Raw genomic sequence first — 26,403 nt, forward strand, 5'->3', positions numbered from 1 at the left:
TCAATCTAGCCATCCTCTGGAAAGAGACCATTTTGAAATCACTATCCCTAATTTCCTTAAGAATCTATGTCTTCCCATTCACTTTAAACCTCATCTCCATCTCCTTCATATTAAGAGTGAACTCACCAATATCATGCAACCAACTCATCCGAAGGACTACATATGTCTTCCTTATAGGCATAATTATTAACTTCCAAAGGGAGTCTAGTGATCTTAAAATCACAATTGAGGACATAGCCATCAGCTACCCTCACTCTAATTCCCCCAAACTCCTCTATTTGTATGCCATGCTTCTCCACCAACCTGGCATTGATGAAATTACGAGTGGCACTAGTATCAATCAAAGTTATAACTCGTTATCCAACAAGTACTCTTCTCATTTTAAATTGTTGGTGTAAATAAGTATTTAATTATTACACTCACTTAAGTTTACTTAGGTTAATGCATTTTTTTGCATTATTTTATTATTTATTTAGGTGAGACACTAGGGAGTTTGTGTACTCTCATGAGTTAATCAACTCTAATTATGCACATGGTGTCTACAACACATGAGTTTGCATCATTCACTAAGTTATAATGTTGACAACATAGTTATCCATGCTCCTTATTTAGCACATGTTGTCTACACCACTAATTTGCATGATACACCATTGTAGGCTTATCCTCACATCATCACACTTAATTTTGTGCTTAATGGAGGAGAACCCATATCTAGTGGACATGTGCCTAGTTGTATGAATTATCATGATGCTAACTTCTATGCATTCTAGAAGCTCTCCTAGGGCCTTTATATATAAGTACTCCTAGTGTACTCTCAAGTTGGCATATTGAATGAATATCGTCATTCTTATCATACTCTATCTATTGGTCTACTATGTGCTTGTGTTTGAGTTCCTTGGTCTTGGGTGAATTATGGCCTAAGCCAAATTCTTACATGGTATTAGAATTGAGGGAGATTCTCTACACATAGACATTCAAGACCATTCATGCTTCAACACCTCGACATGAATCTGGAGGATGTGCAAAATTGGGAGCATCTAGAGCTAGATCTGACCTCATCGTTGTGTCTAAAGCATCGATTCGATGAAGATCGACTATAAATTTTCCTATGCTAGGTGAAAGTTGATCATGGGGCAATTTTTTTTGCAAATCAAAACTCAGAGGCCCTGATTTAGAGTTCGGGTATGGTCATTTTATTGATCTAATTAATTATTTAATTTTTAGATCTAATTAATTTTCTTCTCTGTGATTTATTGGGTATTTTTGAAATTATTTTTAGAATTCTTTCCCAATTAGAGAATTTTTTTTGTAGAACTAGGCTGTTAGATCATGGCTATACAATTTCAAAATTATTATTTATTTTTGTAGGGAATCATATCATTTTATGTGGGCTCATCATATTAAACTTTGTGGGCACCGTATTGCACACTACACATTAAACTGGTCAATTTAATGCAACTCTGAACATAATTTTTGGTGGATATATTCCAACTAGCAGACACACTGCCCATACCACCATGGGGCTCTTTGTTTAAGAACTTGCAGCCTTTTGTTTATAAACAAAGCCGTAGCCCTTAGCCATAACAATGTGGGATAAATCCACATAAATCGGTGACACCACAATAGAATATTTTGGCTTCACAAAAGATTTTTTGGCCCACCATGATTACTCTGACAAGGGAAGCTAATAATATGATGACAATCACTTGCATTCCACTGGCCAATTGATGAGAGACATGTGGTGAGATTCTATTTACCGCACGGACTAGACCCATTGTACATACATGACTAACATGTAGAACCCAATCAGCGTAACATCGAACATAGTCAACATCCCAACTAGATCTGACTTAGTTGACACATCAATATCCATGTAGATCCATCTGTATAGTCCACATTAGCTACCCATGCAAACTTTTTTGTACAGTCTGTATAGTTTGTACACCACGTAAGCTACTGATGTCATCATCACATCATCTGATCATTGGCCTAAATTTAATGGCCATCTAACTATCATTCTAGGCCAAATTGAATTGCTGCAATAGCTATATAAGTGTCAAATTTATCCCCATCATTCACTGATGCAACCCCTCTCCAATTTCTTTCTGATTTTGCTATCCCACTTTGGGAGGCCATAACTCAGACATCTGAACTCCAACTTAGGTGCAATTTTTTTTTGAAGTTGGGAAGAATTTCCTAAAATTTTTAGTGGCATAGCTTTTTTTTGGTTTTGGTGCATGAATTGTTTAGAATGGGCATTTTTTGGTGACTGTACATACATAATCTTGCATTTTACAACTTCAAATGCTTCATACTAGCACATTTGGAGTCAAAAATAGGTTTTTTTTTTTTTTAAAAGAATATTATTTTTCATCTACTTTCTAGATTATTAGTTAGATTGTAGGGTTGTGTGGATAAAAGTGTCACTTTTAGCGATAGGGCCTTTCTTTTCTTTGTATTGCTTTAGAATTGTAGCATATTGTAAAGTTTCAAATTTGTAATCCATTAAGAGGTTGTAATAAGTAAAATCAAAAGTCCATGAAGGCAAAACTTGACAAGTGGCCCATTGTAATCACACTATTGATAAAGTGCCTAAAGCATCTATTTTGGGGGGGTTTCTTGATTTAGTAAAAATGAGGAAGAGGGGGGGGGGGGGGGGGGGGGGGTGTTCTTGGTGTTGTGTTCTCTCTTTTCTGCACTTTTCTTTCATTTTCTGCATTATGGGCAACTTTAAGTTTCCAAAATTAACTCCTCATAATTATGCTACATTGTCCATAAAAATGTGGTATCACTTAATGCATAATGGAGTTTCACAATATGTTGATGGTACTCTTTCTAAACTAGCAGGTGATAAAGTTTCAGAAAGTGATATTTTAGCTTGGGTAGTAATGGATAGGAAATCCCTAGGTGATATATGTTTGGGGGTTGATGATCAGATCATATATCAAATTAAGAAGTGTTCTACATCCAAGGAAGCTTGGGATACCCTCGAAAACCTTTATGGTAAAGTGTTTGAAGAGGATGTTTTCAAAATTGAAGATGAGCTTGTCTCCTTAGATCCTAAGTCATATGAATCCATCTAGGATTTCATCATCAAGGTGAATGAACTAAGTACAAAGCTTACTAATTGTGGTAGTTCTATCAAAGATGACAGACTGATCTATCTCATCTATAACAAGCTACCATCAGAGTATTCCATAGTTGTATCTTCTTTTAACACCTCAAAGACTACCTTAGGGTCTACCTACAAGAAAGTCACTTTTGATGAATATGCTGATCTATTGGATACTAAAGAAAAGAAGTTGAAATCAATGGGAATTCTCAAATCACCTTAGTCTAAAGCATTGGTGGCCAACAATGAGGGTTCTCAAAATTCAGCTGGATAGTCTTCAAATAAAGGAAATGATAAGAAAAAATGGAAAAAAAAATCAAAGGATGCAGAAAAGACAACACCACAATCCAATCAACAAGGCAAGTCCTTGAATTCTAACAAGAGAGGGGATAACAATAATAAGGAGAAGAAAAAGTGCACTTATTGCAAGAAATTGGATCATGAAGAACATGAGTGTTATCTTAAGAAGATTGATGAGTTGATTGACATCATGAAAAAACATAATGTTCCATTGCCTAATGATTACAAGGAGAAAGGGTCTTCTTTAGATTCAAAGGGCAAAGGGCAAGCACTCATGGCTAATTCAAATTCTTTGAAGGCATGAATATTTCACTCAAGTGCCTCTTATCACATGGCTTCTTTAAAGGAGGATTTTTCTTCAATGAAGCAATCCAATGTACCACACATTTTTATGGGAAATGATAGCAAAATGGAAGTTGAAGGAAAAGGAAATGTGGAGATGGAAAATGGAGAGTTTCAAGATGTTCTCTATGTTCCAAACATAAGTTCAAATCTCCTATCAATCTACAAAATCACTCACCTTGGAGATGGACATAGAGTTCAATTCCTTTTAGACTTAGTATAGGTGCACAGTCTTAAAGATGATTAATTGGTTGCAGTGGGAAAGTGAATCATAACAAGAGGTTGTACTCTTTCTCCCATTTTGTGCCCAAGTCTCCTTCAAAGGCCTTGTTATCACAATCAAATTCAAACATGCAATTATGGCATGAGCGGTATGGTCATCTTGACTTTTGCTACATTCAAAAACTTTGCACAAATAGAATGGTCAAAGGTCTACCCCAAATCAACTTTTCTAAGAGTGAATGTTTAATAGATTTAGTGGATATGCATCTAAAGGGGAAGTTACAGAGAGAGAAGTCTTCAAGAGCACTAGGTGTTCTATAGATGGCTCACATGGTATTAGTAGGTCCTTTTCGATTTAGCTAGGGTCGCTACATACTTGCCTTTGTTGATGACTTTTCAAGATGCACTTGGGTCTATTTTCTTCATAATAAGAATGAAGTGTTCAACAAGTTTCTAGCCTTCACAACTCATGGAGAACAGAAATCTACAAAAGCCATCAAAGTACTCTGAATGGATATGGAAGCATGTATGTGAACCGAAGACTTAAAGAATTTTGTAAACTTGAGGGCATTGATCTTAAAACTCTACTAGCATTCAGTTTGCATAAGATAGATGTTGCAGCATTAAGGATCTGAACTCTTAAGTTTATGGCAAGTTGCATGATTCAATCCAAGTCTCTCAATCCATCATTAGAAGTCAAAGAAATCTCTAGTGCCATGCACATTCTTAATTGATCTCCTCATCCAACCTTAGATGGCAAGACTCCTTTTGAGGCATGGTGCGGTAGAAAACCTATTATGACACACTTTAGAGTATTTAGTTTTCCTACATGGGAAAAGATATCTTCCAAGGGATGCAAGGAATAGTCACCTTGACCTTGTACTTTCATTGGTTATGAAGAAAATGTAAAGGCATACAAACTTCTACATCCCGAGACTCATCAAATATTTGTGTAGAAAGACGTATACTTTGAGGAAATTTCACCAAGCTTGTCCTCTAATCCTCTTCACACATCATATTGTGTGGAAATTGATAGTGACACCAATGATAGTGCTTCAATAGATTTAATCATGTAGAGTTCTATCGATAGTTATAGTGAGAGGTCACTACATTAGTTCAGTCCACATGCATACATAGCCACAATGATAGGTACAAAATAGTAGGGTACATCCAATCTTCTAGGTATAGGTTCAATGATAGATTTGGGGGATAACATTGATGATCTGCCTCTTCTTCTTGATGCAGAATCACCTTCTTTAGTTGTCATGAGGCTCCATCTGACTCTCTTGTTCATTCTCTACATGATTGATCATCATAGGTTGAAGTGAGTGTTGATACTTATGATCAGCAATGTAGAAGGGTTCTTCATCAGTTGAGTAGAAAGACAACTCTTTGGTACAGGTTCTTTAACTAGTTGAGTAGGTTTCAGAGACATCACTTATCCATGGGATTTTTTCTACACATAGTAGAAGCATCTCATTTGTACTCTTGGCATTGTTTCTTCCTAAGGGGAGGAACACCATTCTGTAGTCTTGGATTAGCTTCTTTATCGAAGTAGTCACTGTTTGACATTCTTCTTTGGGGGGGAGCCTATCTTGTCTCTCTTCCTCTTCTCATCATTCTCTTATGTATATAATGGATGTATGTCTTAATGGGGGGGCGGGGGGGGGGGGGGGGGGGGGGGGTGGTCTTGATTACTCCATCCATCCATGCATCCCTATTCATCTCTCTTTTTGGGGTAGGGTTTTTCTAATGAGGTTTTCCCTCTTTCTCTACTTTATGAGAGATTGAATTTCATTATGTACATGGGTACCTAACATGGTCTCATAGCTAGGACCCATCTTGCATTGCATCCTAGATTTCACAAGCTTAAGGGAGTTCCCCTAAGTTGCACTCAAGGTGGGGTGTTGGTGTAAATAACTATTTACTTATTACACTTACTTAAGTTTACTTAGGTTAATGCATTATTTTTCATTATTTTATTATTTATTTAGGTGAGACACTTAGGAGTTTTTGTACTCTCATGAGTTATGCAACTCTAATTATGCACATGGTGTCTACAACATAGGAGTTTAAATCATTCACTAAGTTGTCATGTTGACAACATAGTTATCCACACTCCTTATTTAGCACATGTTGTCTACACCACTGATTTGCATGATACACCATTGTAGACTTATCCTCACATAATCACACTTAATTCCATGTTTAATGGAGGATAACCACATATGGTGGAGATGTGTCTAGTTGTATGACTTATCATGATGCTGAATTCTATGCATTCTAGAAGCTTTCCTGAGGCCTTTATATATAGACACTCCTATTGTACTCTGAAGTTTCCATATTGAATGAATATCATCATTCTAATCATACTCTATCTATTGGTCTACTGTGTGCTTGTGTTTGAGTTCCTTGGTGTTGGGTGAATTCTAGCCTAAGCCAAATTCTTATGAAAATGATCCTTCCTAATTAATACTAGTGAGATGAGCTTCCCTAAGTTTCTTATCTCCTTCCCCATCTATGGACTCCATTTTAGACAAGTTTTCAGCCTTGTCTTCCTTTTTTTTACCATCTATATCAGACTGCTAGTCTGAACTATCTAATTTTGATTCCTCATAGTATGCCCACATAATTCTGTTAGCTTTGCCCTTTTCTCTAAGAGGATAGTCATGGTTTGCATCATAGGGTCAATTACAATAGAAATATAATTTTTCTTTCTCAAATCATTTAATGTTTCCCTGTCAAAAGGTGTTGGAGCTTTATCTTTAGAGACATTTTTAAAATTAGTCCTCTCTGGTTTTCTATAAAATGGTTTGTTATCCTTACTAGAAGATGCTCCTTTGGACTAAAATTTTCTTGTTGGGACTGCATGTTCCATACTTCTTGCCTTTTCCATAGCTTCCTATAAAGAAATGGGATCAAATACCTTTATCTAACCTTTCAGTGGTTTAGATAGATGCTCAATGAAAAGAACTATCAATCTATGCTCTAAAATGTTTGGCACCATTATTGCCGACCACTGAAATTCACCAATGAAATACTCCAAGTTGCCTATTTGTTTTAGCTATGCTAATTCTTGAAAGTAAACCTTTGGATCTTTCTTGTCAAATCTTTCAACTAACCTATCCACAAAGTCTTGGTACTCTGTCACTTGATTATGTTGAAGTGTTACCATTCCATGGTACTACCAATCATGTGCTACTCCATCCAAATGAAAAGTGGCATATTTGATAGATTCAATCTTTATCATTGGCCTTAGTGCCAAGAATGTGCCAAGCTTATGAATCCAAGTCTAAGTTATCATCTTACCACTCCCATCAAATGTAGGTAGAGTAAGCTTGCCTATAGCCCTCTTTAGCTTACTATTTTGACCCCTAGGTCTCCTATCCTATCTGAGTGACTTATAATGTTCTCTCCCTAATTTACAAAGTGTTCAAATTTCATCCTCTCTTTAAACTACGGTGCCCATAATTCCCATTCATTTTTTGTAGCCATAATGATATGTACAAATGCCTTATCATCAAATTCCTCTATTTGTTCTTGTACGAGTTCCTCTCTAACAAAAGTAGGATGTGTATGCATGACTGTTATTTTGGAAAGAGTTCTATGAGTTCTAGGTGATCCCACTGCACTCCTATTAACCCCTTGGTCCTGATTCCATCTGTTTTGTGGGTTCATGTGCTCAACCATGGTGGTGAGTGCCTACAAATCCTAAGCCATTCACTCTTGTCCTATAACCATTACTCTAAAAAATTCCCTTGTTTCCTGATCCTCATTCCTATTGTCTCTTGTTGGGCTACACTCTTGCCTATCACACATGGTGTCTTGCTACCTGTCAAAATCTTGTTCCCTGTCAAACGGAGCTTGCCTGATAGTAAAAAATCTATGAGAGCCAACCCTAGGTGGCTTGTGATTACTAAACCCTCAAGATGGTAGGAAGTAGGCTCTGATACCAATGTAATATCTCTTTCCCAAATTAATTCATTTTAGCTCAAGGAATATTGTTAAAACACTTGTATTGCTGCCTTAATCCTAAGAAATTTACAATGTTTGCAAATGATATTACAATTCCTCTTACAATGAACTAAAATGCAAGTACAATTCTTTTGATACTTTTAATTCATATACATGGAAACTAGATATGGAATGTATACCTACTATTGGCTCCTAATTTAACAATTTTGGAAATAACTAAGAAACTAGACCAATACATCTAAGGTTAGAAAATTCCTATAATGGATGCACTTGACTACTGTCTTGGGCCAACTATAAGGATAAATCCTTCTTCTTCTTTAGGCTTTGTTAGACCTAGGTAGGTGGACCTCAAACTCTTTATATGGTATCAGTATAAAGGCATACAATTGAATTTGGAAAATAGATAAAATCCCTTAATCTTCTATGTTTATGCAAGCATTCATGGGTGAAATAACTGATAATAGAGCACATGAACCTAATAAACCAAGTGAAGGAAAACTCTTTTAATTCTTAAACACAAAAGGAAAGATATTCAATTAAGATTTGTATCTCAGCATAACCTAGGTATGCAACAACAAAGAACATGAATCCTCCAAGCTGACCAGTCCCTTACCCACCAAGAAATAATTAAATCTTAATATGCAAATTGATACCTAAATTATACTCATATATTCAGGCATATGATCTAGCTATTTGACTTGCAAATAGACATCAATCTTCATAACAAATTTCGTACTTATGATGAAATCCTTCTAGTGTAATTTGTAACCCTATTAGTATAAACAAGCATTTACATGGATCTTTTTTTTTTCATTTATGATTTTTTGACACCATCATAACATCACACAACTACAAACCTCATTCCCTCAAACACACGACATAGTCAAAACCTTGTTGACCCAACAGTAGGCTAGGCTATGGGTGGGGCCCCATACACACTAGGAAACTTCCATAAGTCTTACATGTCTTAAAGACACTTGTTAATCATGCACCTTAGTTTATAAAATATATAACTTGACCACCGATTTCTTAATGTGGGACAAAAATGGTAAACACTTTTCGTGAATGTTCTGATGCATATGCTCACTTGGGATTTTTATCTTGCGTGGGAATCCTTGCTCTCATGCCATGGAATACCACTGTAGGCTGCCCTACCATTTACCTCATTTGATGTGGATCTTCCGCCTCATGAGCCATGTACTTTATGTATGGGAAGCTTCAAAGTACAACCCTATTATCAATGGCATTTGAATTTTGAAAAGAAAGTTACCCCCCTGCAAATGCATGGGCTATTCCCTCTCCTCCTAGCGTCATTGTGCACAAATTGTGACTTTGTCTCTTTATTGTTTGTTGTGGATAACCCCCTCTTGTGCATTGAGACTCTCTATGTTGCAGCTTGTCATACTTTGGATGTGAAGTGATGTGGCTCTCCATCAATTCTTGAGACCCCCCTATTATTAATGTCATGTTCTGCCTATCCGTGGTTGATTTTTTCCTACAAATCTGCACATTCTCCCCTTTGCCTAGGAAACTTCTTGTTTAAAAATGCATATTGTTGCTTTGTTGATGCTCTTCTCATGTCCTATTCTTTGACTAACTGCCACCTTTCTTCTGTCTTTGAAAAATTCCTCAAACCCCAATGCCTTGAGCTATGGAGCTGTAGACGCCATCAAAAGGTGGGGTTCCCTACCATAGGTTGCCCCTATCATGGTGTGTAAACTATTTGATGCTCAATTTTGGGCCATGCCTTTTATTCAAAGCCATGTGTCTCCCACTCATCTGTCTTTCCTACTAGGGAGATTGCTCTTTCCTAAAATGAAAACATTATCATTTAGGGAAGACCAAAAAAATTTAAGACATGATAATAAAAAGGATATATGAAGTGCACTGGATTGGCTAAAAGCCATAGTAGGGAGACAATTTTGAATAAAATCTTCAAAATCTTTCAAATATGAAGCTATATGCTAAAAGTTGGTCCAGAATTCCATGAAGCTCCCATTATATATAATAAACATCCATTAGTTGTCTCATAGCCCTTATAGTTAATGTTAATATGATGGAATTAGTCAGGCCCCAAACTGGGTCTAAATAAAAAATAATTCATTTCTAAATAACTGACATGGAAAATTGATCTGTCGACCTCCATGAACTGATTGGAAACTAATTTGAATGTTGAATCATCACTTAAAACTTATTTTAATCATTTTTGCATCACTGTGAAATCTCTGTCAGGAGGCCTACTGCCTAGCTTTAAAAACTTATTACAACATTTGATCAAACCCCAAAACTCTGGACTTCTGTTCTCTCTGACACATTCAACAAGCCTACAAAATATCATTGCATGATGAAATTAGGGTCAAAATATATTGACCTCTGAACATGCCTACTTAAAATTACCTACAATTGAACATGTTAGAAAACTAGAAATTGCATTTGGTTTGAGCTTTGAAAACTGGGCAAATGGGCATTTGAGGTTCTAAAAATTGGGCATTGACATGTTGTCACGAGGAGAATATAATTCTATGATTTTGGCTCATGAAAAATCATAGAATGAATTTGGCAAGCGTTTGAAGTTGGCTACCTAGATTTGCAGGATAGGAAATAATGACAAGATAACAATTTTTACAAATTGAATGACCCTGGAAAAGTGTGCAAATGGATTCGTCAAAACTTGAAAATTGACACACGTAGTATTTTTGGAGTATAATGTAGGGTAACAAACCATTTGATCTAGGTAATCATGAATTTAAAGTTATGACATCCTGAATAGGGCTGCCAATCAATCTGCACTTCTGATTACTAGTGAAATTTTAAAAATTGCAAATGGAATCGCATTTGAAAATTGATCAAACAGATTCATCATAAGCTCAAATCTAGAGCGTAGAAAGAATTTGAACCCTAGAAAATGATGCAAAAGGAATTTTCTTATTTGGGTCAACTAGTCAAAAGTTATAACTTTTCAAATAGGGCTACCCAAAAATATGAACAATATGCAAATTTACAACAGAGGTAACTGACCAACTTTGAGGGGTTCGAAACCTAGTCAAACAGATTTGAAATGACTTAAAACTTGGAACATAGGTTCTCTAATATGCATATTAAAAATACTCAAAGTGGAAATTTATGAAACATAACTAGGTAAAAGATATTCAAAGGTGAACATGCCCTCTTGTCACTATTTGACTAAGCAGAAAATGTAGAACTGAAAACTACTCAAAATGGGACTTTGCAGAATGGTTCAAAATGTCAATTTATCATTACAAAACATATGGATAGGCTGAACGAAGGGTGTTATAAACACAAAACACCACAAAGAAATTAATACAACAGCCGGGCACATATGCATGAAAAGTGTTCACAAGAGGCTGAAAGCAACTCAAAATTTGGAATGGACACTCAAAATAGGAAAGCAATTTTGAGTGCCAACACCTACAACTAACTAACATTTTGACAAAAATTTAACATACAACTATTATGCTGATCATATGTGCTACTAGATGGACATTTTGTCAAACAAATGGTATTCAACATGTATCTCCTTTATTGAATTCATTCTCATGCACAATATTGTTATGAGTTTGCCAAGATAAATGGCTTACGATAATAACTACAAGAATGCCAAAATCAGATTCTTAATTATCATAGAAAAATCATATGCCCTAAAAAAATACAATGTTAACTAGTAATAGTTGCGAGAGGAACCTGATAATAGTGATGCCTGAGGATGGAGATGAATCAAGCATAAGTATTGTATTGTGACATTGTTCTTGTCTACTGTAGCAGCCAATAATAAATGTTGCTCTAGTTTAAGCACAAATAGAATTCCTAAAGTGAAGCTCTCCCAAATACCATATTTAGTGGATATTTCACCACCTCAAATGGTTGCAACCCTAAAGGGTTGACGTTCTCCAATGGCTAATTGAAATAAAAAACTTTAGTTTCTTCTCCCAATTTTATATCAAATGAAAGTTACAATAATCAAATGATTAACAATGAAGATCTCACCTCTATTTATTCTTTTCCTTTACCCTTCTAGAAGGAAATAAAATATTATTTAAGTGCATTCTCTAGAAGCTTCCCTTTTTCCAATACAAAAATTAGTTGTGTTTCTTGAAAATGTACTCTCTGGAAGCTTCTCCCTTGCAATATAGTAATTAATTATGCTTCTAGAAAATTAAATTAATTAATATAAAGTCACCTTTTAATTTTAATTTATTTAATGACTTTATAAGAAATTAATTTAATCAATTTCTCCTTATTTCTCCACTTAGCCTTCAAAGAATGTAAAGGCTAAGAACTCCACTGAAATTCTTAAAGGATGGGGAAATTAAACCATCACTAGTATAACTATGAGGATATGAATATGATTGATATCAAATAGGTATGTGGAAATCCAATCTAAGCATCAGAGACATGTAAGTCAATATAACTACATGATTAGATTCCCTAACTTTGATTTAGCAAGATTACACCTGTATCAAGGCATAAGTGCCAAGATAACCCCTAAGTGTAGTCTTGCAAAAATAGTTAAGGATGATACATTTGTAAGTCAAATTGTCAAATAGGACAAGCATGAATGCATTAAACACTTGAGATGAACAAAGTATACACACAAGTGCAAAGTAACAAAAAATGCCCCATGCCCCCAGTCCTCTAGTCCATGACATCTTTGAAAGACTATTAGGGAGGGAACATAGAAAAGAAATTATCATAGACATCACACAATGTAGATAAAATTCATCATAGCTTAGTCATTCAAATGTTTAAGTGCATGTGTGTAAGTCACTTGTCTATTTCTTCAAGACTTGATTCTAATAGTGCGCAATATCATGAGACATCCTAGACTGTAGGTAAACTATCTAAGAAGTGTTGAGAAACATTTGATGTCAAGTTGGAAGTGCGTAATATTGAGGAAAACTACTTTACGTGAGTTTCTAAATCCATAAAACAATTCCCTTGAGTTAGCTAACAAACCTTCTCAATTAATTATTATAGGACCTCATTAAGAACACATTACTCTTAGTGATAACGTTAATCTATTTCCTTGTAACTTCAATAACTTTCTTCATGTGTCATGTTATGATGAGAAAGCTTAGCAATGTCATCTCCAACATGTCTGTATCCTTTCTTCCCATAATAACACTTATGCTAGGAGACATAACACATTTACTAGAACATGCTTCTATAAACTCTATCTCATAACATTATTCACTAAAACTTGCATAACTTCTTCTAGACTTAATATCTTTTGTTCCCAAGGTTAGTTGCATATACTAGACACTTAGTAGTATATCTATTAACCTTAGTGAAAATACTTAATGATCTGTCCACACCAACTTTATCTTTACCATTTTTGTTTTGTCAAATACCTTAGAAAACTACTATGTTGACATTAATGAATGACACAATCATGGATGTAACATATCATCATGATAATGATTCAATCATGTTTCTACAATACTCCCCCATAGTAATATCATTGATGATGGGCCACACCACCCATGCCAACTCACAACCAAAAATGCAACAATATGGAGATATAGAGATGAAAAAATGCTTCATAAAGCATCCATTAATACTTGAAAATTCATTAGAAGAGATTACATTTGAAGATCTTACAATTCAAGAACTTCTATTTCTCGAACTTATACTCAAAGAGCTACACTACAAGAGCTTACACTTGAAGAGCTTGCACTTGAAGAGCTTGATTACAAATGAACATAAGCCTTCCTTAAATAGGCACTTACCACCCAAGGCATGATTTATTCACAACATTCTAGAATTTCCACAACCTTCTAGAATTTCACCTACAACCTTCTACAATATCTACAACTTTCTAGAATTTCCTCGTAAATACAACTAATCACCACCATGTGGCCCAATTAGAAAATTACATTTGCTTTATGGATCACAACAAATATTAACTGCATAATTTAAGGAATCTTCCTCAAACTTCTAAAATGCCATCTACACACCTTGATTAATGGAATAACAACTATTTTTATTATTTTTCTATTTACGCCACCTATGCACCTTGAAAATAGAAATTCCTTTTTTCTCCTTTTTCCCTATTTTTTAATTTTTTATTATTTTCTTTCTATTTTCGTCACTTTCTCTCTCCTCCACAATTTTATTTATTTATTAATAAATCTAATAATTTAATTTTCCCATGCAAGATGCTCTTGCATCATGCATCAATCATCAACATTCATGCTTTCAACAATCTCCCCATTTGGCATTGATGGCAACATAAACGAAAAACATCTAGTTCCAAGAATACCAATTGTTAAAGACTGTTATCCTTTCTTTTCAAATTCTCTTCATTAATAAATCTCCTCCATTGATATGCCTCAATGTTCTCTATAACTTCTCCCATTTATCAAAAAAAAATTCATGCTATAATCTCTCCCTCATTGAAATCAATGTCAAAGGTTTCAGAAACCATTTATCATTACATCCTATCACTCTCTGCAATAACTATTTCTAACCTTCTCAAGTGTCTAAAGACACTATTAAAAAAAACATGTATCAAGAGTCCTAGATGAATTTGTTAATCATAGATACTTTCCAATACAAGAAGCATCAAAATTTAGTCTAGACAAACAATAGTGCTCTATACCTCTAGACTGATGAACTCTTGCATCATCTATTCTGATGTAGGTAGGGGCATAAGCACTAGCATACCTCATAAATACTCAAAAGTATCTTTAGGAAGAGGCTCAGTAAAAATATCTACAATCTACTCTTTAGTGATTACATACTCTAATATGATTTCTTTTTCTGCAACTTTCTCTCTCAACATGTGCTATTTTATAGAAATGTTCTTAGTCTTAGAATGAAACACTAGATTCTTAGACATATTCACTATGCTTGTGTTATCATAATGTATGATAATAGGTTCACTGAAATTCTATCCTTATATCTTTTAGCATCTACTTCATCTAAACAAATTGATTACAAATGTTTATTGTTGCACAATATTATGCCTCTGCTATTCTCTGTGGGGCATAATCCTTCTTTTTGCTTAACCAAGAAACCAATCTTCCTCCAAGAGAAAATGCTCCACCACTGGTACTCTTTTTGTCATCCATACTGCCTACCCAATCAACATTAGTATAGCCATATAAAGTGAAATCATTAGATTTTTCATGCCATAATCTGAACTCTAGTGTTCCTTTTAGATATCTAAATATCCTTTTAACTTTTTCATAATGTGCTTTTGTAGGGTCAACTTGAAATCTTGCAACAATTTTGACTATAGTTTCTATATTTGCCCTTGTGTGAGTTAGATATTGCAACCCTCCAATCATAGATCTATACTTCTTCTGCCCAACAATAGGTGTCCCATCCTTTGTAGATAACTTATGTCTAGTTATCATATATGTTCCAATTGGTTTACATGGTTCCAAATCAAAACTTTTTAATAGATCTGTCAAATACTTAGTCTAAGAAATAAAGATTCCTTCTTTATCTTATACAATCTGCAATCCTAGGATGTATTTCTTTCCCCTAACATGCTCATTTCAAATTTGTTCTCCATTTCTTCTACAAACTTATTGCTTTAACTATCATCTCCTCCAAATATGATATCATCAAAAAATATTACCAAAATAAAAAATCCCTCATGTATTTCTTTCAAGCATAGATTACTACCTTCCCTACCTTTGCTAAGTTCAAGTTTTGTCAAATGCTTGTCCAATCTTGCATACTAGGTTCTGGGTGCTTGTTTCAAGCCATACAATATTTTCTTCAATCTGGTTACCATGTCCTCATCATCTATTAAGGGAAAAACTTTAGGATATTCTATGTATACCTCTTCTTCAAGTTATCCATTTAAAAATGCTAAATTGAAATCCATCTAATACAATTTGAATCTCTTATGTGTTGTATAGGCTTAGAATAACCTAATTGCCTCAAATATTTCCACAAGGGCATAGATTTCTTCATAGTCTATTCTTTCTTGGTGTGAGTAACCTTTACATACCAATTTTTTCTTTATTCCTTACAACTTCACCTTCTTCATTCATTTTTTTCCTGAATACCCATTTTTTTTCTTTTACATTCTTGTCTGTTGGTCTAGGGATCAATTACCAAGTCTCATTCTTCACTATCTGGTCCAACTCTTCTTTCATAGCTTTCTTCCAATAGTCATCTCCATATGCCTCATCTAAATTCTTTGGTTCTACTTGAGATATCAAACATAGTTCTTCATTGATTCTACTTCTTGTCATTACACCTTTATCTTTGCTACTAATGATCTGCTCTGGTGGATTATTCTTGTCATATTCTTACTAGAAGTAGGAGTTGTTATCTCAACTCTTAGCTCTATTCTAGGTTTTGAGCTTTGTTCATGTGTTATCTCACCTTCATTCTTCAAATCATTATTAGTCTCAAAGAATACATCATCATTCCTTGGTTTAGTAACAATATTCTCATCATTAGAACTGTAATCAACTATTATTTCTTGTATCCTAAATTTCTGTTGATCTCAAATTGGTTTTGACAAGTGAGTGTCAACATACTTAAGTTATTTACTTAGTTCATGCCAAAGAAGTAGTACATGCTGAGAATAACATGTATATTTTTTAGAGCATGCCAAGTTAATAGTGAGTGCCGAGCTAGTCATGTGCCAAGTCGCTCAAGTGTTGAGTAGACAATGTATGCCAAGTAACACATGAGTTGAGTAAATAGTGGATATCAAGTGATATAGATGTTGACTCACAACATAGAGAATAGTATATGTTGAGCATTAGAGACTTCAGATGCCAAGTGACATAGTTTTGACATACTTGTTTGTTAAGGTACAAACAACAATGTAATTTTTGAGCTGACTTAAAGATGAATTATGATATTTTGGAGATAAGGATGAATATTAAGTTGGATTCCCTATAAAATTACATGTAGCCAATTAGAAAAAGAGAAGGTTTAAGTGGAAAAATGGATGAATCACAACCATAGATTTATACCTAACCCTAAGTCACCAAATTCTTTTTAAGGAGGAAAAATTCTAAACTATCTATGAGATCTGATGTTGCGAAAAGAGTGGTTTGTATACAAAAATAAAGCATTCATGGTGGTTAAGGAGTTATGAAGTAAGATTGCATTGCTAAATCAGTTAGAGAAGAATAGAGAAAAGGAAGAGGATACATCAAATAGACATTTGATCAAGGAGGATAAAAAATACATCAATTTAGAGGTGATTTATCACCAAGAAATCAAGTGTTGACCAAAGGATCAATGATGAGACATTCTAACAGGTGATTTCAGTTAAAGTCTCTTAACAGAATAGTCCTAATAGGATGCATTGAAATCCTTTAACAATTTGCTTACTTAATTGTAAGTTAAATTCCTTTAACTAGACACACTTCTAATAGGGTTTTGAAATCCTCTAATAGAGTAAGACTTAATAGTCTTTGTAAGCCTTTAACAAGATAGACCTTTTATAGCATAGATCATGTTTCATGGTCAACAAATTGTGACCTTCATTGGATACACTTTATTACTATAGTAGTGAAGATTTGTGGGTGTCATCCCCACCCTAATTTTACCTTCTTATTGGAGGGTTTCTAAGTAATCATAAATAGTGTTAAATGTGTGAATGTTTACTTGCTTTACATGGTATTTCAAGTTTACTTGTTAAATGTATGAGATGGATGTGTGGTGAAATTTTTTTTAGGTCCTAAGTTTAAACTACTGATTGACACCCCCCCTCAAAAGTCTACCATTTCTATTGTAATTTCAAAAATTGGTATCCGAGCTAGGTTCTTTGAAAGAGAAGCTTTACAAATTTGAGGAAAGATCTTGAAATTGAATTCTACAAATTGAGAAAGATTATTGAAAATTAGGAAATTAAAATACAACTCATTCTACATCAACTAGATGAAGCAAGAGAATAACTAAAGAAGTACTTGAAGAGAAGGAAAGGAATTACTATTACAAAGAATGATACACAATAAAAAGAGATAGAAACTACTAAGCTATTTGTAAACAAAGACTCCAATGAATTTTATGCAGCATTTGTAGATCTAATGGAAAAGAATAGAGCCTAAGTTGAGGAAATCAAAAATCTCAAGTTAGAACAAGAATCACAAGCCATACTGCTATGTGAGGTGATTGAACAAAAGAAGAAAGCTATGGAGGAAAAAGCCATGATTAAAGAAGAAAAAATAATTTTAAGAAACAAACTGGAAGAGAAGTCGACAAAGATAACCAAGATTTACAACATGTAATTGCATACTCAGTTAAATGATGAATGTTGATTATGAATTGACCACTAAGGACATTGAGATAACAAAATTGAAACTACAGAATGAGAAATTGTAGAATGATCTAAAAAGGGAAAAGGAATCTACTGATACTTTCAACTAACCAAATGAAGCCATCAAATACTTTAAGCAATTATTGAGATCTCCTAGATCAAATAATGATACATCTAGAATGGGATACACAAGTATTGTAAAAGGATAGTCATCCAAAAATGCTGAAGAAAGGAGCAACAAATGTAAGAACTCTAAACCTAATTGTCATAATTGTGATAAGAAAGGACATACTGCTAATGTTTGTAAGAGAAAGATTATAAATCAAAATTTTGAGTACAAGAACATGGTTCACTACCATAAGTACAATAAACAAGGTCATTAGGCACGTGAATGTAGAACAGAAACCATGTAGACACAAAAATTTGAAGGATATTGCTATAACTATTAGAATTATGGACATAGAACTTTTGAATGTAGATCCAAACTCATGTGGTCATCACATGGGAAAGAAAAAGTAAGAAAAAATGGCAACTCTTATAACTGAGATTATAATACAAGATATAGCTATCATTATTGTCAAGAATATGGACATGTTCTTGAGAATTTTATTAGGACACACTTCAAAGGTGACTACAAAAGGTGGTTACGTCAAACTACATGTTTTAGCTGCTTAAAGATTGGTGACATCAATTTATATCGTCCAACAAGGTCAAAGGTACTAGGTTGTGAGTTTGATAAAGGCAAAGGAAAGGAAGATGTTGAACACATTAGAGATGTGATGAACAAGACATAGAAGAAAAAGGATGGCTACAGTACATCAAATGGAGAAGAGATCACTTCACCTAATGGGTCAGGTGATCACACCTCATCAAACTAAGGAATCAAAAGGCATGTGGGACTGATATTTAAAGGTTATATCATACATTAGTTTCCAAAGGAATTTAGTATTCAAAAAATCATATAAGCATGACCAAAGATGCAAGATGTGGTAAGGAATTCAAGAAAAATCTTTAAGATTTTCATGTCTCTACTGAGTATGAAACACTTTCTATGTATGAAGAGTAAAGTACTAGAAAATGTCAAGCTAACAAATTGGGTAGTTGGTACTGAGCTTGTAGTGGTTGCTGAGAAAATAAAATGTTAATGAATGCCAAATAACCCTAAAATTAGTTTATGTTGAGCTTACAACTATGTAAGAACTCAACATTTGTTGTTGGGTTTTAAAGGGCATTTTATTGATTTTCAGCTCATTTTTCATTATTACAAAATTGAGAAAGAGTTGGGAGGGCAGAAGGCAATCTAGAAAACCATTCAAAGTAGTTGTAGAAGAGTTGAGAAATGATTCTACATCATTTTGTTAGATTTTATAAGGTACTTATCAAGAGCCGAGCTACATAGTTTTTATTTTCATAAACCCTTGTTTCACAAAATGGCATCTAGTTCAAAGAACATAGAGGGTAAGGAGGTTTTGAATGTTTAATTAGTAAGTAATGAGGTCAAGCAATCCATTTTCAAGGCTATTCTTGACATCGCTTACAAACAAGAACACTTTGGTGCATTATCTATCATACCACTAAATGTTCTAATGGTGCAAGATGTTAGAAAATGCTATAACTACAAAATTGGTAGCATTGGTGATATGGAGATTAGGGAAGCATACATTAGGCTTTGTGATAATGGTGTTTTAAAATAAGAATTCAAAATTATTGAAAAGAAAGGGTTAACATGAGCTCTAGATTTTCCAAATGTCTTCAAAACATAATGGATAAGGATAATGCTTAGCATAATTCATGATAGTTCATTATGGCTAGATAATGGACCTACTAGAATAACCAAGAGGATAATTGATAGGGTTACTAGTTATCCAACTTTAGATTAGCCTAAGACACTAAGAAATGACTCAAAAGAGGTGATTAAGAAGAACATTAGAGCTATATTGAATAAGAGAGGCATGATTATTGATACAATTACTGATCCATTGATAGAGTTTGTTTTTAGGGTCATTTCACAAAAGTTTTAAAAATCTATTAGATTAAATAATGTGCCCTAATAGTAGTAGACATGGGATACAAAATTGTCAAGAAAGATCACACATATGGTCTACCAGAGCTACAAATACAACAACTAGTTGAGAACCTTGGAGCAATCAGAAAGACAAAGAGTGCACCATGTAAATTTGGTCCTATATTGATATACATATTCTTTTATGTGCAAAACACTTTTCCTAAATTTGGAACAGTAGCTTGGAAAGAAAATAGATCAGTGACAGTACATATTGATGAATACATTGAGCAATTAGGAGAGAATTTTGAATCTATAATAACAAGTTATTTTGAGGACTTCAAACAATCAATGAAGAAGAGAATGAGAACGCCACTATCTCTAGTAGAAAAGCATTATCATGATGTCTATTTTCTAGTAGATGTTGATTATACATATGTCCAAGCTGCTACACCAAGGGTGAGATGGTTGAGACCCTTAGGATATCAAATCAAAGTAGATGAAGCTTCTATAGCTATAAAAACCTTACTTACAGAAGAGGTTAAAAAAAATTCCAAGACATTTGGAAAATATGAGCTGGCTAAGTCCAAAATTACCATGGAATTAAAGAAAACCTTTGTTATAAAGAAGAAAAATAGATTAGTGAAGAAGTTGAAAGACAAATTTGGAGAGGGGGCTGAGAAAGAATAAGAAAAAGAAGAAGATGAAGAGGAAGAAGATTCTTAAGCCCAAGTTCCACTTGTTACACAAGGTATGGGAGAAGACCAAGAAGAAGAGGAGACTAAGGTTAATGAAGGTGTTGAGGAAGAAGAAACTAAGGAAGCACCTACACCCAGTGAACAAAATAAGAAAAGAGCTAAGGCACAACCTATGGCAGTAGATAAGAAAACCATCAAACCAAGCCAAGCCAAGCGTACTTCACCTACTATAAGAGCCTATTAGGATAAACCACAGACAGAAATAAAAACTATATGCAAATATAACCAATAACAGAAAATAATAGAACACACAGAAATGAACACAAAGCACCAAGATTTAACGTGGTTCAACCAATCCCTGGGCTACATCCACCAAACAACAAGTTTGATCTTATTACAATCCAGTGATTACAACTTGATTACAATCTGTAATCCCTTACAGCTCAATACCGCCGCAAGAGCCAATTTCGTATCACCACATATGAAAAATACCCAACCCTAAGCCCTTTTTATACACGTATTAAACCGCTTTAGGGTTATAACATGTTGGCCATATGTCGGCTACCATGTCGGCTACTTCCCAAATTTTTTTTTTCAGGGCGATGCCTCGAACCCCACTATTTATGAAGTATGTACAGCACTTTCCTGATCAGTCACCACAATCTAATAATCTCCCACTTGGAGACTGATCAGGCTCCACACTAAACAACAATCTCCCACTTGGAGACTGATCCTATAGCAATACAACTACCGCATGGGGCTCCCACTGGATCAAACCACCCTGGACTCTGTTGTTCTTTTATTCACATTTAGTCTAAAAGACCAACTGAAGTTGAAGAGGAGTTCAGCTTCTCCCTTGTTACAACCTTTGTCAACATATTTGCTAGATTTTCATTGGTATGTATCTTCTCTAGCTTTAACTGTCCATCCTCCAAAACTGACCGAATGAAATGGTACCGCAACTGTATGTGTTTGGTCTTAGAATGCAGAGCTAAATTCTTAGCAAGATGAATGGCACTCTGACTATCTGTGAACAAATAATTATCCTTCTAACGATGTCCCAATTCTTCCAACAAGAACTGAAGCCATATCATCTCTTTGGCTGCCTCTGTAGCAGCAACATACTCTGCCTCTGTAGTGGAGAGAGCATTAATCTTCTATAGCCTAGAAACCCAGCTCACGGCTGCCCCACCAACAGTAAAGACATAACCTGTAGTACTCCGCCTGGTATCAATATCCCCAGCCAAATCTAAGTCAACATAGCCCTGTAAATCAGTAGTAGAGCCCCCAAAGAGTAAACACTTATTGGATGTTCCTCTCAAATATCTGAGAATCCACTTGACAGCATTCCAATGCTCAAATCCTGGATGACTCATATACCTGCTAATGACTCCCACTGCCTGTGCAATATCTGGCCTAGTGCATACCATAGCATACATCAAACTTCCTACAACTGAAGCATAGGGTAACTTGGACATCTTATCCTCCTCTTCTTGTGTCTTGGGACACATCTCCTTAGTCAATTTCAAATGACCAGGTAAAGGTGTGCTGACAACTTTAGCATTCTCCATAGAGAAACGTTGCAACACCTTCTTAACATAATCAGCTTGAGATAGCATCAATGTTCTGTTCTTCCTATCTCTGCAAATCTTCATACCGAGGATTTGTTTTGCTGCCCCCAAATCCTTCATAGCAAATGCATGTGCTAATTGGCATTTTAGCCCCTTAATATGATCCATGTTAGACCCAGCTATAAGCATATTATCAACATATAAACATAAAACAATGTAGCTATCATCATCCAATCTCTTAAAATAAACACAGTAATCTGAATGACACCTATTATATAAATTCTCATGCATAAAACTGTCAAATTTCAGATACCATTGCTGAGGTGCTTGCTTCAAGCCATATAAACTTTTCTTCAATTTGCACACTAAGTTCTTCTTACCTTTGACCTCAAAACCCTGTGGCTGAGCCATATATATTTCTTCATCCAAATCACCATGAAGAAAGGCTATTTTAACATCCATCTGCTCTAAATGAAAATCTTCAGTAGCCACAAGACTTAAAACAGTACGAATAGAAGTCATTTTAACAACAGGAGAAAATATCTCATCAAAATCAATTCCCTTTTTCTGTGCAAATCCTTTTACAACTAACCTAGCCTTAAATATTTTCTTACCTCCTTCCTCTTCTTTCAACCTGTAAACCCATTTATTTTGTAAAGCCTTTTTACCTACAAGAAACTTGCACAAATCCCATGTCTTTATTTTTAGCAAAGAGTCCATTTCATCTTTCATTGTAGACTCCCACTGAATCTTAGTATCCACCTGCATAGCTTCATCATAACTTTCAGGTTCACCAGCATTAGTAAGTAAAATAGAATACAAAGAGGGAGAAAATTTTTGTGGAGGTCTAATTGGCCTTGTTGTCCATCTAACATTCACTGGTGTGTGTGGTATTTGTTGTTGCAGTTGTTGCACATCATGAGGAATGGCTGGAACATCAGCTTTTAGAGTATCATCCAACACTACATAATCATATTCTTTCTTCTCATGTTGCTGCAACAGATCTTTGTACAACACTTTTTCATTGAATATGACATCTCGACTTCTTATAATTTTATGATTTTCAAAATCCCAAAGCCTATAGCCAAATTCATTAATGCCATATCCAACAAAGACACATTTCTTTGATTTAGCTTCTAGCTTGGTTCTATTTTTAGAGTCTATATGAGAAAAAACTTCACAACCAAAGGTTTTGAGAAAAGAATAACTCACCTTCTTACCAGTCCATGCTTCCTCTGGAATACCACAGCCCAAAGGAGTAGAGGGACCTCTATTAATCAAATATACTGTAGTATTGACAGCCTCCGCCCACATGTGTAAGGGCAACCCAGCATGCAACCTCATGCTCCTTGCGCGCTCCATTATAGTCATATTCATGCGTTCAGCCACTCCATTTTCCTGTGGAGTCCTTGGAACATTTTTTTGTCTATGAATACCATTAGTGGAGCAATAATATTCAAATTTATGATTGCAATACTCACCACCATTATCAGATCTGAGACATTTTAATTTCTTACCAGTCTCATTTTCAACCAAGCATTTCCATTTCTTAAAAGTTTGAAATACATCAAATTTCTGTCTAAAGAAATAAACCCATACTTTTCTAGTTGCATCATCAATAAATGTAACATAATAATGAGAGCCACCAAGGGAAGATACCTGAGCCGGTCCCCATACATCTGTATGCACAAGCTCTAATTTCTCCTTTTTGTTTTCCTTCCCTGTCTTTACAAAACTCACTCTCTTTTGTTTTCCATACACACAACTTTCACAGAAATCCATATTCACACATTTTAGACCTGGTAAAACTTTCCTTGAATGAAGTACTTTCATACCTTTCTCACTCATGTGCCCAAGTCTATTGTGCCACAACGCTGTATCAGAATCTACAGCAGCTATTTGTTCTCCCTGCTTAACTGTAGTAATTGTTCCTGTATATTCATTTTTCTCTAAAACAATCAAAGTAGAAGAAACAATATGACTTGTACAAAGATATAAGGTGCCTACTTTCACACCTTTTGCTACTACAAGGGAACCTTTTGAAACCTTCCAATTTTTATCATTAAAAGTAACTACACAACCCTCATCACCGAGTTGCCCTGCTGAAATTAAATTTCTACTTAGTTTTGGAACATGTCTTACCTCATTTAGTAGCCAATGATTCCCATTCTGCAACTTAATCTTAATTTTTCCCTTTCCAACAATCTGACAGGGTTCATTATCCCCCAAATAAACAAGCCCAAAATCCCCTTGGACATAATCAATGAAATAACCTCTATGAGGTGTAGCATGAAAAGAAGCACCAGAATCTAAAACCCATGAATCATCAACACTCTCTAAAGACAGAAGCAAAGCATCCTCTTCGGATTTTTTACTTACCACATTTGCCTCTTTGTCTCCATCTGATTTATCTCCTTCATTTTTCTTTCGAGTCCAGCAATCTTTCTTTTTGTGCCCTGGTTTCCCACAATACCAGCAATCATTTGGTCCTCTCGATTGAGACCTCCTCCCCTTTGACTTTACTCTTGATTTCCCATGATTTCCAGAGTTACTTCCTCTTTCAGTCATTCTACCCCTGCTTTGTGCATTTAAAGCACTTCCTGATGTAGATCCACCTGAGGATTTTCTACTAGTTTTCTCACTTAAAATAACACCGATCACATCATCATATTTTAGGGTACTAGATCCAGGAACATAATTACTCACCGCCATTACCAAGCCATTCCAGCTTTCAGGCAAAGAACACAAAATCAAGAGAGCCCTAATTTCTTCATCAAAATTGATACCCACAGAAGATAATTGACTAGTAATAGTATTAAACTCATTTAAATGATCTGCAACAGATCCACCTTCTGCTATTTTCATATTAAATAAACGCTTCATGAGAAATACCTTATTTGAAGTGGAGGGCTTTTCATACAGTGTTGCTAGGGTTTTCATCAAGTCTTCTATCATCTTTGCTTTTGTAATATTAAATGCCACTGATGGTGCCAAGCATAATCGAATGCTTCCGAGTTCCTTTCTGTCCAAAAGATCCCATTCAGCCTCTGACATAGTTCCCTGATTCTTGGCTTTTCCTTCCAACGGCTTCCACAAATCCTTCTGATATAAATAGTCTTCCATTTGCATCTTCCATAACTGGAAGTTCTGCCCATTAAACCTGTCAACCCTCAACTTACCCTCATCTGCCATCACTCCCACTCAACTGTGAGACTCCCACTTAACCGTGAGACTTTCCTGCAGAGGATAACTGAAAGATAACCTGGCTCTGATACCACTTGTTAGGATAAACCACAGATAGAAATAAAAACTATATGCAAATATAACCAATAACAGAAAATAATAGAACACATAGAAATGAACACAAGGCACCAAGATTTAACATGGTTCACCCAATCCCTGGGCTACATCCACCAAATAGCAAGTCCGATCTTATTACAATCTAGTGATTACAACCTGATTACAATCCGTAATCCCTTACAGCTCAATACTGCCACAAGAGCCAATTTCATATCACCAGAATCTAACAATCTCCCACTCGGGGACTGATCAGGCTCCACACTAAACAACAGAGCCTTTACATGGGAAACATCACAAAAGGCTAAGGAAAATACCAAATTAGTAGAACAATGAGGTCAAGTATAGAAAAGGCCAAGAAGGAAATATGTGGCACAAGTAGATTTTGATGAGGAGAAAATAGAGTTAGATGACATCAACCAATTTAAAGTGGTAAGTCATAATCCTTTGTCAGATCTGGAGAACCTTCATGTAAATATTAAGAATAGTGTACATCTATCAGGATTTTCTCATGTAGATTTTAACATCTTGGTAAAGTGGAGAAAAATCAAGTGGAGGAGGCTATCTATGCCATGATGGAAAAAATCAAAACTAACACACTAGATATTTCCAACTCAATGCCCAAG

This window comes from Cupressus sempervirens, chromosome 3, assembly GCF_028749045.1.
Source record: "Cupressus sempervirens isolate cs-2001-9-10 chromosome 3, ASM2874904v1, whole genome shotgun sequence".
Taxonomy (NCBI): domain Eukaryota; kingdom Viridiplantae; phylum Streptophyta; class Pinopsida; order Cupressales; family Cupressaceae; genus Cupressus; species Cupressus sempervirens.